Genomic DNA, 12,816 nt, shown 5'->3' with positions numbered 1-12,816 from the left:
ATTAAGCAAACCCATTGGTTCTATAGGGGAACTACCATGTCTGCACAGCACCTTGGCCAAGAAAGCCCTTCTCCAAATGTTTATGTGCTATTACTTCTTGTGACTGGGAGATTTAAATAGGAACACAGATTCCAGACCTAATATAGCTTCTAGACCACTACCTCAAATAATGTCATCAAAATGGCATTTACTAAAGAATGAGCTGTTGCAAAGTAATTGCCAACAATGATTAGTTTAGAGTGATGTGGAGATCAGCCTGTTTGATATGTACCATTGCCCAAGAAAGGGGAACATGAAGGCAGCCATGCTCCTCAGCCCTCAGACCAGAACAACCAAAATAGAGAAATTTCTCCACCACCAGCAATGTCTTTAGTTCTTGCTGGTATAACACCATCACTGCAGTTAATTGCCATCACTGCATTTAAATTATGCTTGGACATGACCCAGGCTTACATCTTACCCCAGAACCAGACAGAATGTTAAAGTCTCATCACTTGAAGCACAGAAATGTGCTACATTCTATGAAGCACAATAGTATGTTTTTGCATGACGTAACCAAAAATTCACTTTGCCCTCTTTGCAGCACAACACTTTTGCACTGTTATTTCCCCTTGATGCTCATCATCACTACCAAGAGTACAGCCTTGCAAGACACTGGAAGTACTGACTCAGGAGCTTGGGTGGTGCCACAAACTTAATGCAACCAAGCACTTCTGTTGTCTCAATAATGCTTCCATCTTGCTATCAGGTACTTGTTGCTTTGTGTTGATACTACTTGCATGGCAGTGGCAGCTTCCCTCAGACAGGGCCCCTGCAAGATTAGGTGTCCCCTAAGCCTTCTTTTCTCAAGGCCTAACAAACCCAGTTCTTTCCTCATATGGCAGACTTTCAAGTCCTTTGATTGTCCTTGTTTCCCTTCTCTGGATGCTTTCCAGCCTGTTTGCATGTTTTTACTCCATGGAAGGTTCCAGAGGACCCTACCATCCTCTCTTTCCACCTGCCCCACCTGCCACCTGAGCTTTGAATGAGCTGAAGTTTGCTCTTCTAAAGTCTAAACCCTTTGGTTTTAACCTTCTGTATGCCCAGCCGAATCCCAAACTCCACAATACTGTGATCACTATAGCCAACACTATCAGTGACCAAGATACTTCAAAGCAGGTTTTTCTCAGTTTGTGAGTCCAGCAGTGCCTTATTCCTGCTTGGCACAGCTCTAATATTTGTATGAGGAAGTAATCCTCCTAGGCACTCCAGGAACTTGATGGATAACGTGAGCTGCTGTACTGTTCTTCCAATAAATGTCTGGACAGCTGAAGTCACTCACATGAACCAGGTTCTGTGAACCTTCCAAAGCTTGCTTGAGTGACCTGAATATGGCTTTGTTGGTCTTACTGTCTTGGTTTGGAGGCCAGTAGAAGTTGCCTACTGAAATATCCCCCTTGAAGATGCCTTCTCTGATCTTGACCCAAAGGCATTCTGTAGACTTCGACAGTTGCGGTGGTTGACTTCTATGCATCCATCAGTTGCTGTGGTTGACTTTTATGTACCAGAAGTTCCCCTTGACAAAGAGTGAGACTCCTCCAGTTTTGTCCTGCCTGTCTTTTTGAAACAGCCCGTTTCCAGCCATCACAATCCTCCAGTCATGTGAGTTGTCCCATCATTTTTCAGTTATTCCTATGAATAATTCTGCTCTTGATGAAATCCTTAGTCCCTGGTGCCACTTGGGGCACCAGTTTCAGTCTAAGATACTGTCTGCTGCTGTTCATGTGGACAGAACCTGCTAAGACTTCGTGCTTTTTTCTTCTCCCAGCTGCTAAGTTTTACTGAACCTTCCAGACATTGAGAAGACATTTTAAACAGAAACACATTTATGAAGTTTGTGGTACTGAGAAAAGACAAATATCAACAATGAATTTTGAAATCACTGGCTAAAGTTTGCCTTCTAGCACACGCAATAAATATTTACAGGTTTCTTTGAATATATGTTCCTGAAACCCATTTTTTTCACTTGTGAATCTCTGTTGTGTGCAATTACTTACTAGTCTGATGTGATATCCTTTACAATTCCTTAGTAGATTTTAATTTATTTTAATTATTCTTTTAAATTTATTTGCATAACTGCTTCTTGAACCCATAGAGTAAAAACAAAACATCTAAATAGTCTTGGACACTTCATAAAAACAACAGATTTTCTTCCCTAACCTTCTGCAATTCAATTTTAGCACTTTTGGCACACTTATATCAAGCCCACACTTTAAAATAAAATGTCTGTCAAATACAAAAGAACAACACCAATCTGGAAAGAAATTATGTTATTCATCTTCCAACTGCACATTGCAAAAGTTGCAGTTTTCTAAAAAGTACAACTTTGAAAAAGTAGTTTACTGTTTAATTTTTAAGATAACTGAACAATGAGATTTTTTGCTATGTTAATACTTGTAGCTTTATTTGTAACTTGTCATCTGTAATAAACACAGGAGTGCAGAGATGTCAGGAGCTGGGTTTACAGGAACTTAACACATAACTAGAGATAATGCTGCAGAACAGCTGCAAACACACTGCAGCAAGGCCCTCCTCACTTTCTGCCCACAGCTGCATAGAGGGTTAGGCTGAACAAGTGAGCTGAAGGATTTGTTAGAATTACCACATGGCAAGGGGTTAAAAAGCTGCACTTTGGCCCAAAGAAGTGACGCAAAAAGATCATTTTGTTGTGACAGATTTTTGCCTGCCATTGGCTTTTTTAAGGTGAAGGCACATGATAACTTGTTTTTTCTTATGGCGGGGAAGCGGGTGTACATGTCATCCAACAGCCCTTGTCACTCACCTTCTTGATGCTGTGTCAGCACGAACCATTTGGAGCTTCCTTCTGGAAATCAGGGCCAAACAGCCCAAATTCTAAGATCAAGGGGAAGATCTAATGCCAGTAGTTCTTCATCTAGTAGCTCTTCTTTCTATCCTGTTCCTATGCCTGTGACTCTGACAAATGACTCCTTCACTTAAAGGACATCACAAACTAGAGAGCTTTCCAAATTGGTACCATCCAGATCCTACTTAGCAAAGCAGGCTCCTGGGACACAGAGCTGCTTGAAAACCAGCTCAGGCTATATGCTTTTGCAATCTGGTGATAATGAAAACTAGCAGTATACCTCCTAGGCCTCTTCAGCCTGTTGACAGTTCTATGTGTTTAGTATGTAACTGGCATCAGACAAAGGGAGGAAAGCCTATGGAGTCAGAAATGGAAAACACTCACTAAACCAGATGCATTGCAGCTATCATAGTTTCCACTTGCTTTTGCATATCTTTAATAATTGCCAATCTGAAATGGGACCAGCTGACAGGCTGAAGTACATAACAAATATGTTCATGTTTATATATGTCCCTAGCTTCCTTCCCCAAATGTACATGTTTGAAAAGCCTTGTGTTTTGCAGCCTCACCCAAACATCTGCAATCATTTATGGACTAAAACAGCTTGCCATCTCAGCCTAGGTTTTTCAATGCACACTACAACTGATGTCATTTTGGTATTTTGAATTTTCAAAAGAAACAAGTATGTTTCCAGGCAAACCACATCACAGAACATGCCACGGTTATCAGTTCAAAGAGCCTCACTGACTCAGCAGCTAGAGCTGTGTTTCATCTAGTCTTCCTGAGGTCAGGCAGGGAAATGTTAGTTCAGGAATACACATCTGTGTGTATACAAACAGATTCAGTCTTCAGTTGTTCTCTCCTCCTCTGCCCTGTGAAATAATCCTTTGCAAAGCACAAGAGCTGTCAAGTACAGGCTTGGCCAAGGGTAGACTTTCATATGAATCACGCTACATTCTGGAGTGGGTGTGTTATGTGTGCCATTTTAGGGGTGAAGGAAAACAGACTGATGGAAATGGAGATTATTACTGCCATCACAGTGCCATCACATTATTGTAAAGAGGTCCCTTAAACTTATATACAAAAGTGTGCTCTGCTTACATTTTGTCTTTTCTGGAGCCAACACCAGAACCAGGGTGAGACATATACTCCCAAAGGATCCCAGAAAGTGGAAATAGGATTCAGGATGGACCACTTAAACCTTTGCTTCTCCAATTTAGCAAAAGAAGCTAGACATAGTTTGGGTTCCCAAAGGAGCTATCATGGATCCAGGCTCCTGTGAGTAACAGTGATTAGACTGGACACAGCAGAGGCAAAACACAACTGGCTCTGGGGCTGCTCCTGACTAACCTGAACATGGTTTGAGTTTGTAACCTCATGCAAATCCCGGGCAAATTCAGCTGCCTAAATGAAACTAAGGCGTTGTAGTAAAGGGGATGAGTGGATGTTAACAGCTCAGCATTGTCAGGCATTGATTAAATACTTTGATGACTTTGATGACAGGCTAACAGTGATAAAGTTTCATCAAGTTCTGAAGACATCCAGTCAACTTTCTAAAGAAAACTCCTTTACTGAAATTAGAGTAATAAACTGTTCAGGGGATTCAAAGGAGTGATGAGTTTTTTAATACATAAATCCTTTGGATCTACCTTGGTAAATGGGTTTGAATATAGCTGAGATAGGGGAAAAATATGCTATAGCAGAAATGTAGACATTGTATTTCCAATGAGGTAGAAGGGCTTCAGTTTTAGAAGACCACAAACATCAAATCAAGTGTCTCAATACCTTGATGTAACAACTTCAGATAGAAATGAAGAAAACATAAAAGATGGCTGTAAGAGTGATTTGGAGTTTTACTCTTGGAAATCAGTTTCTGTGTTGGCACTGGGACTACTATCCAGTGCTTCTCCTCCCTGTTTGAGGTCTGACATATGGACACACACACTGATGTGACTAAAATAAATTTTTATCATAGATTGTGTGTCCTCATGAAAGGGCCCTAAAGGGTGTGTGTTCTTTAAAGCAGTCATTCAAAAGCACAGGTATCTAAAAATATGTTATTAAAGGAAAGCTATATGAGCTTTACAAGCCATATTTTCCCAAGGGCAAGCTGATCTTTTTTCCCTTGTTCTCACCGTTGAAGATTTCTTTTCACAGACCCAGATCCTGAAGGGTCCTAATGAGAAATGACTCTTCACGTTACAAATGCCTCCTGTGCTGTCCCTGCAACCTGCCTGGCAGAGCCTTTTGAGCTTTAAGGTAATATCTCAATGATTAGTTTTGAATGTAAGTCATGCTTGGCATTTCAGATTTTAACTGTTTATAGTGCTCTTGGGTTTACACAAATTGACAGCTCCAATGTTTGCTGTTGCACTTTTGTCTTAAGACATGGTTTTATGTTTTGGGTGATGACAACATATTCTTTCAGGCCTATAAAACAGTTTGTTTTGGATATCTGTACTTAATGGAGGACAGTTGCTACAGCCACAAGCTCTTGTGCAGCTTCTACCCATTCCCCAGCAAGCCAATGTTCTCCAGGCCAAACAAGAGGATTCATCATAAAAGCTGCTGTAGAAAAAAATGTTATTTCCCACCACTTCAGTGCTACAATGCTGCTGCAGAAGAAACACTTGCACTACCCAGGAGCAAGTCACAGAGAAATGACACAGGTATGTTTAAAAGTCTGTAATGGAAATTACATGTGAATGGGCTGGGCTGCTCACAAAGGATCACTTCCTTTGTGAATCACTTCCATGATCCTTCCAGAACATATATTAAGGACAAGATACAATTAGTTGTATTCAATGGTATAACCCCGACCCCCTTCTCTCTCTTTCTTATTTTTCATTTTTAATTTAAGTCCATATTCACAGCAGAGATCCAGAAAACAGCTCTATTAGCAGAGTCAGAGGGAGAAATAAACTAAAACAGGACCAGGGATACTGTATGACAATATCACATCTGAAGACAGCATGCTCCCACTAAAGAACTGAGAGTCTCTGACTTTACACTGACTATGAAAGCAATCCAGGGAATTTTATTTTCCTAATGCGAAGTTGGCTTTATAAAAACTTTTACTTCATATTGTAGGAAGTATCAAACTCATAATGATTTTTATTGATTTTTACCTACAAAATAAGGAGCAATGAATTACTTTGCAACCAAGGAATCATACCTGATTTCACAGAGATACTGATATTTAAACAGATTTGTAAAAACAGAACTATTTGAACATCTGGCCTGCATATAGGTTTCTGAGCATTTCACCTATCTGCATCACCAAATACCTAAATATAGTTCTCCTCTCATTCAGATTGGTGTAGTTGAGGCAAGAATGTGATTCCAGGTCTCTCAGAATTCTTTTTTACCTATCGGAAGAAAAAGGTTTACTGCCTGGATAATTCATGTATGGTTCTGTTTTAATTAATCAACAATTAAACACCCACCTCTAATAACGCCCAGATCTTTTAAAAGATCTTGACAATGCAAGTCATCCACCCGGATGTATGAAGCGTCTTCTATGTTCGCCAGTGTAACAATGCCAAGATCCTCTTTTTGTGCTGGTGAGCTCTGTAAAGCTGACACACCTAAGAAGAGAATAGGCTCATCTCCATTAGATCTTACATACCTGCAATAAAACTGTTAGGAAAAATAGTTTTGTTGCAGAATCCTTCACCTTGGCAGCATTGTGAAAGCCAGGGGTATACAATTTAACATTGGGCTCAGCCGGGATTTACTTTGATATTCATCAATGAAAGGGTGATTTTTACAGAATACCCTTTTGAGAATAGAAAAGAACTTTGAAGTCTTCTGCTGAAAAGACAGGTGAGCTGATCTTTGCTTCATATTCCACAGGTGACACTCAGTGTAATGGCTGTGGAAAGTTAAGCACCGTTTCAATAACAGAAACTAAAAGCAGTCAGAGCAGAAGCATTCATTACATGCACAGAAAAAGCAGACAGTGACTCTCCACTTTAGTCCTTTGTCTTGGAAGTTCAGCAGTGAATTGGAGAAGCTTTCCACCTGGCCCAGCATTGTGTGAAGTGTAATGGAATTGGGTCAGTTTGTTCACTGAAATGTTCTTCTAAAAGATACTGGCATAGATTCACCTTGGGGCTGACTGTGTGCTTTCTTTCAGTCAGTTACTGCAGACTGAGCAGTTGCAAGAGCCTCTCTATGGAGAGTCCAGGGGATGCACTTTTCCTGGTCGTGGCCAGCTGAAACTTCATGAGCAGAAGGCGGCCAGACTTTTAGCAGGCATAAAATGCAGGTATAGCTGCTGAAAGGGCAGCCTATTTCCAGTATGTAGATAACCCACTCGCTTCTTTCCTATCTGTGTATCCAGATTTGCTTCCACGGAAGACTAGATCAGCTGGGGAGATGGTTGCAGCCTGGTCATTTTCTACAGGCAGGACTCTGAGGAAGCAGGACTCTGAGAGTATGTGGACTTTACCAGTCAAGACACAGGCACTCTGACTGAGTATGGGCCTGTGTGGATGGACCAGGAGAAAAGACTCCTTTAATAAACAAATGAAAAAGGTTACTTCTTATTGCCTGCTCATCAGGCTCTTGATACTAAACTGCAAGGCTCTTGTAGTGTGAAGAGATGTAAAAAAATTACTGGAGGGTGAGTGGGTGTTACACAGCAACTGCTTGGTACAAAGGAGCAGTACATTGGAATTAGCACTGAAAACTGGTGAAGAGCACCAGCTCTTCAAACATCATTAGAATTAATGGTTTCACCATTTACATTTTGTGGAGTCCTGTCACCTGAACATTTTTCGTTGGGCAGAAACCTCAGACTGTTTACAAACACTGTGTCCTGAGGCACTTCTTTCTCCAGCAGAACAATAACTCCCTCTGGTGTTTGCCTGCTATTGTTACTGCCTCAGCCACAGGCCTGGGAAACCCTGCCAGAGGAAGGAAACCCTGTCAGATGATGTATGAACTATAAACACTCTTTCCTTAACCGATGGCATTTTACACTTCGGGCAGAAAGGCCATTGCGCCCACCGGCTCGGCCCCAGGGGCACTCAGGTCTGCAGGGAACATCACTGCATCGGGAAAAGTGGAATGCCGAACTCCGCTGCTGCCGAGGACTCATGCTGCCAAAGACTCATTTACATGCTCCCTGAATTTATTTAATTACATGAACAGTAGGCTTATTGCAATGTGTCTGGATGCTTTATTTGATGAATGCTGGAACTTACCAATCCAGTCCTGAGAGGGTTGGGGTACACATAGGGCTATGTCAAATGGCTGGATGATAGTTCAGAGTTAATGAATTGCTGTGTTCAGCTCTTGGGACAGACAATGTAGAACTGTCATTCAGCTGCAAACATATTTACAGGAATGCTGTCACAGCTTTGAGGGTCAAATTTGACCTACAAGTAAGTTACAAGCTACATCTGCTGGCAGAGGAAGCAAAATGAGATGCAAGAGAATTAAGCTCCTGCCCTTTGGGCTAGACCGTATTGATCGATTGCCATAATAATGCTGAATGCAAATTTTCTTAATCTAAAATTTATGAGGAAATCTAAACTTTTAGTCTTAAATACATATTGCACAATAATTTTTAAGTACACACTCAAAAATTTTTTTTTTCAGATTTCAGCTGCGATCAGATGACGAAAACAAATCTCAGGACAAGATGAAAGACATTAAATGTTTGAGTTATGCATTTTACCAAAGAGAAGAGGTTATTTTGATGGGCTGTTTAATAGAAATTTCTTCCTGTGATCATTGAACTGGATGCTCACTCCAAACAGCCCAGAGGCTTTTTATATGTGACCTAAATGTCTGGATTTTTTCTCTTTTCTTCTGTTCTATCACAGAACAGAAATCTGTAAGCTGATTATTGTTGCTTAATTCACTTCTGAATGCAAACATCTTTGCATATTTCAGACACTGCTATATAGAGCTGAAATCAGAAAAGCTAAAAGAGCTTGAGAGCTCAGTCTAAATCCCAACTGTCTGGCTCCCTGGCCAATGCCTTGCATTATACAAAGTGTGTAACCATCCTACACCTTTGATGTAAAACAACTCTCTTTTAATGTGCTTTAATCTCTTATTCCCTTTGTCTATCACATAATAATCCTCTTGCTCATGGTAATCCTCAAAATCACATATGCTCTTTAAAGCTTTTCTTTTGGAAAGTATTCACACCCATTTTTCTGGGCACTGGCAACTAAATATTACAGAAAACCTGATTCTTCTGACTTTGACCAAGACAATCTGAATTTTTTGTATTCCACATTTACTGCTTGGCTGGAACTGGGTCAACAACATGAGTAAACAGTTTCTAGTTGTCCAATAGAACCACGGTGTGCGGACTGTTTGTTTGGCCAAGGCAGAGGCACAAGATGTTTGGGAGAGTTAACAGGAAACAAGTAAAATGACATTTTTATTTGGGTTATAAAACAGAAAATGAAATTTAGTTGTCTAGAATGATTTAAGAACATGTTCTCCTGGACTATTAAAACAAGCTAGTAAAAGAAAAATTCTCACCTCCTCAGCAGTAATAATCAATCCCCCTAGCCCTGTCTCCTGGACACTTATAAACATGCTACTGGCTACTCAAAGTTTGATTACTGTAAAGTTAAGTATTTTTTGATATTGCCACCTTAAATCAGAGGTAGAGGTTGAGACTAGAGTTACTTAATCAGATCAGCATGTTGATTTAAATGATCTAATCATGACAGAAAGTGATGATTAGAATGGAAGTCTCATCAGGTCAGATGTAAGATCCTAAACGACATAAACTGCATAAATTGCAGGACATGATGAATATGAGCCTAAGAGTTCAAAAAGAGAGATCTTTTAAAAGGTCTTAGAAGATCTTTTTAATTGTTGGTAAATGTGCACATTGCCATAAGGAATTTGTAGGAAGCTAGGAGGAGTGCTGAGGCACAGCTTCCAATGACACAACAGCACAACCTGCTGATCAGACCACCTCATCTTGTCTGTCCAAGACCATCCAGTTTGCCTCACTAACTCCCCAAAAGACCAAGCACAGAAATTTCGCCAGGTTTGCTTTTTATAGAGAGTAGGGTCTGCTGTTCTGTCAGCAGGACAGATCCTGGTTCTACTCCTGATGTCTAGGGGTATTTTACTTTTTTCCCTTGTTGGAAGGTGCTTCTCCCATCCTAAGTAATGGGAATGTCCCGTCCATAACCCCTCCGTGTTGATCAGTCCTATACAGACACATAACACATGTTATTGCCCCTCTCCTAAGCCATCAGAGCAGGCAGAGGGAGGGATCAGTCCTGGGCTCTGGGTCAGCTGCTGACTCACAGCAGCTGCCCCGGGGATGATGGATACACAGACTCCAGCTTCACAGCACAGCTCCCTGGTGTCATGAGTTAGCGGTTCAATGTGCCTGTTATCTGATCTTGTCACTACAAGAGTTTTAAAGTTGCTCCTGAACTTCTGTGAAACTCTCATTGTTGTACAAAATAAAGGTAATTTTGCACTTCTTTCCTAGAGATTATAACCTACACCTCACAAGTCACAAACCAGAACACAAACTTCCCAATTTCAAGAGTCTGAGGAAAGGGATTTTGATGGTTTCTCAACCTAAGCAGCTTTGAAATTTTGATGTTCAGGGATGCCTTACAGATCTGCAGGTCCCTCTTTGCAGTCAACTGTGGTAGCTCAAAGAATGCCGCCCAGGCTTAACAAGAACAATAAATAGTACCAATAAACACTCCAAGCTGAAGTGGGCTGCATATGGGAATCAGGCAGTACTATTTCTAAAAGAAAGGCAGGAAATTAGGCTCTCTTATGCCATTTCAAATGTTTACAGTAAATCAGCAAAATTAATGGTTGTAGCAGATAGAAACTCTGCTCTGACTGAGAAATTCACTGTACTCCAAGCAAACTAGCCAAATATTAATTTCCTTACAGCTGTTTTCGCAATTTATTTCCTTGATTTCCCAAAACGATGTCAGCTGCATTTTCTCATGAGTGCAAACATTTGTGTTGCAAAAAATAAGAAACTCAAGAATTTAATCCATTTTTAGGAAATGAAGTTAACTTATCAACTCTAAGTGCTAATCTTCCCATCTCACATGAAATCCAGAAACTTCAGATAGATATAAAACACTTAGGTAACTTGACTCTTTGCACAAAGATGTAGATTTTGAACATTGATGGCAAACACTTGTCAAAAGGAACCAGGTTTAATTTGGTGAGCAGAAAAAAAATGAGGTGTAACACCAAGGTTACAATCAATATCCCTAGGAAGATGCTGAACAAAATTTTTCATGCAGATGTACCAATGCATATAAAAAAAAGTAACCTAATCTCTTCCATTTCTCACTCTAAGGAGGATCAAAAGTTCAGCTATCACAGGGAGCATCCATGCTTTCTTTAGCCCTCATCAAGGTGATGACAAACAACTCTAGTCTGCCAAAGCTTAATTAAGTAATCACTTTCTCAGTCTTTGTTAGCAATGTATTGATTGGACAAACATAACTATTAAATTTGGAAATATGTTGCTTTGTTCAGTTTCTGAACTTTTAAAATCCATGCGTCCACTCCTAAATCACTGCTTTAATGTTAATTGGAAAATCTTTTATTGTGGCAACTATATATTAAAAAAAATTAAAAATCTTAATTGAAATTAGATTAAATGAACAGAAATTAAAATAGAGGAAAATTTAAAATCATGGTATACATGCTAATACTACGAGAAGAAGAAAACTTTAGTGTTCAGATGGGAAGCTTAATGTTATCAGTACTCACAAGACTAGAATCAAAAGGTCTGGAGTAAACTTTAAGCTCCCTTTATATTTCAATTTTTCCGCTACTGATACAGGGCCAATAACCCTTACTTTTCTCATTTGTGGATTGTCGCAAGGATGAAAAATACAATGTCAGTGCTGAGTACTATCATAATTAATTTTATAAGTGGGAATAAAATCATGAAACTATATCATAAAAGTGAAAAAATTGGGTATTTGAAGCCACAAATGCATGACACTGAACACATCAGGAAATACTCTGGTGAGGAAAATAAATAAATCTTTTTTTTCTTCAGTAGCAATGAAGCAAAATTTTAGAAATCACCATATGAATTTTTTCCCCACATATTTCTGATTAAAGAGGTCCATTCTGAAAATGTTTATGGAACAATTTTTGAAAGTTAATACTATCACAAGTACAAGTACTTTTTGATGCATGTATGGGTAGAGTCTGAGATTTTCACTTTACAGAAGAGTGGCTGCATAGATAAAGAACAGGATTATGTAACTAGTAAAATTTTGTAGTTAAGTGAATTCTAAAACACCTAGTGATACGTGAAAAAGGAAATTACAAAGTACTTTTTAATTATCTCTCTGTATTAAAAAAAAGAACTCTTCCCACCTGGAGAATTCACAGAGGACACAAATAGCATAATAGTAGAACTAATCACAGAAGAAGAAAAAAATCTCTTTAAAATATTAAAATTAATGTCAGCAGAAGTCATGAGTCACAGTTTAAAATAACACATGACAAGGATAATTGGCTTATTATTTTTTTAAGCAGTCAATAGAACAAGATGGATGTCAAACCTTACAAGTTACAGCAATTTAGCAGTTGCTTATAAAATAGTTTAATTATATTGCCCTATAAAAGTGTATGTCTATGTATCAGGCAAAGATCTGACTCCCTTTTTTTGAGTCATAGACATCAGCTGTTTACCTCTTCTCTGAGGTGGATTTTTAGGATTCATTCCACTGACACAGAAGAGAAATGCTTTGGAAACTTTGTCCCTTTAACTTTTTCATTCCTAATCTCAGCAAAACTTCACAGCAGCAAGTACCTGATTATAATTCAAAACAATGTTACTCGTGGCCTTTGGCAAGTTTCCTTTCAATCAAAATTAATCCCACATTTACATTTATGGTTGAAACACAGAATTTCCAACTCAAATCAATATGAAGGCTTAAACTCTCACGTGATTTTTCGTC

At 39.3% G+C, this 12,816-nt stretch overlaps 1 protein-coding gene and 1 long non-coding RNA gene across 5 annotated transcripts in view; one reads left to right on the top strand and one right to left on the bottom strand.

Annotated features, from left to right (window-relative positions):
* The window catches only part of LOC131575399 (uncharacterized), a 44,579-nt gene extending 34,373 nt beyond the window's left edge, over nucleotides 1-10,206 (top strand). Inside the window, exons 1-4 of one of the 3 annotated variants that reach the window (XR_009276787.1) lie at nucleotides 608-748; nucleotides 5,021-5,122; nucleotides 5,292-5,532; nucleotides 7,209-10,206. This is a non-coding gene — a long non-coding RNA (uncharacterized LOC131575399). Of the gene's footprint in view, nucleotides 1-607; nucleotides 749-1,514; nucleotides 1,642-5,020; nucleotides 5,123-5,291; nucleotides 5,533-7,208 lie in introns of those variants that run through there. The other 2 variants (XR_009276788.1, XR_009276786.1) reach the window with 2 other exon arrangements.
* Nucleotides 1-12,816, bottom strand: part of DLGAP1 (DLG associated protein 1) — a 139,372-nt gene that overhangs the window by 58,801 nt on the left and 67,755 nt on the right. The window lies entirely within an intron of this gene.

Source organism: Poecile atricapillus, chromosome 2 (assembly GCF_030490865.1).
Source record: "Poecile atricapillus isolate bPoeAtr1 chromosome 2, bPoeAtr1.hap1, whole genome shotgun sequence".
Lineage (NCBI taxonomy): Eukaryota > Metazoa > Chordata > Aves > Passeriformes > Paridae > Poecile > Poecile atricapillus.
Note: the sequence above shows the minus strand (reverse complement) of the source record. Positions and strands in the feature narration are given on the sequence as shown.